The sequence below is a fragment of the Aplysia californica genome, unplaced genomic scaffold (assembly GCF_000002075.1).
Source record: "Aplysia californica isolate F4 #8 unplaced genomic scaffold, AplCal3.0 scaffold00051, whole genome shotgun sequence".
Taxonomy (NCBI): domain Eukaryota; kingdom Metazoa; phylum Mollusca; class Gastropoda; order Aplysiida; family Aplysiidae; genus Aplysia; species Aplysia californica.
In genome coordinates, this window is record NW_004797321.1 from 19,900 (window position 1) to 21,306 (window position 1,407).

The following is a 1,407-nucleotide window of genomic DNA, read 5'->3' on the forward strand; positions in this document are numbered from 1 at the left end:
AAACAAACAAACAAAACAACCCCACAACAAAACACCCCAATAAACCTCCAACAAAAATTAACGGAGAGATAACTACGATGATATATATTATTGCACGACACAACATGGTGCATATTATACTAAAAACCGAAACGTGCAGCTCATTGTATTTTCGGCTTAATATTATAACCAGGTGACCCCCCAAAACACATTTACTCAAACAATTATTGACTTTCCTGTGGTAAAGGTTTTTTTTGGTCAATAGATAATCTAGTTTTTGAAGTTACAAGATCAGAAAGACACCATACTGTCTGTATATTAGGCATACTATATCACGAACACTGTTTAGTTCCAGTTAGTGTTTTACCGTATTTGCAACGCAAATCAGTCATATAATGCCGACTATTAGAGATGTTACAAGAGAGTAACATAATATTAATAATATAAAGAAAATTACAAGAAGAGATAGGAACGTAATTTATTAAGAAAGAAGGAACGACCACACCAGGGCACCCACCAACCAACCAATCACCATATCACAAGAAGCACCTTCACAGCTAGATACCTAGGAGGAGAACACAAAATCTTTTCATTCACTATTTACAAAAAAGAGCTTTTCCCACCGTATTGTATACACACAACAAGTGGTTAAAGTAAAAAAAAAAAAAAGAATCGAAGTTAAGTTAGCTCAGTTGGAATTATACAGGAATATGGCACAAGTGACCTTGGGCCTATCTAATCTCTCATCCCCACCATCATCAATGCCTTTCTGATCTCGGATCAGGGTATACACCATGAGCACATTCCACAATTCTTTATCGTGGTTTAACCTCATGATATCATTATTCCATGTCTTTTCACCTCTTTGCACATCGTCATCTGTGACTCTTGGATTCCAATCCAATAATGTCTTTGTAATGCAGTTACCTGGCTTCCTGAAAGCATGTCCAATCCATCAAAACCGCTTTATCTAATCTCTAGTCGAGCATAATAATTGGACTTGAGAAGTTGGAGGATTTGACAAGTCTCCACCTACTTTTCTCAGTCCCATAGAGGATGGGTATTCAACAACCTTAGCAGTAAAATGTCGTTAATTTTATACAACTACATGTACATGGACATTCCAAAGTCGGATAGGTTTTAAACAATTTCTCAAACATTGAACACATATTTGCAAACATAGAAATAATTGTCTATTTAACTTCCTACAACAGCTTTACAATCATGAGCAACTGTCTAAACGTAATCTATTACATATGCCATATATTCAAATCAATGTAAAATTAGGGTCTCTTTGTCTAAACATTGAACTTGTAAACAGTGTACAATATTAGCCCCAATAGGAAGCCTGATTCGACACCGTATAGGACTCAGATAAATTATGTTTAGGTTGGAATGACCCTGATTCCACTGTCCCATTGGGGGGGG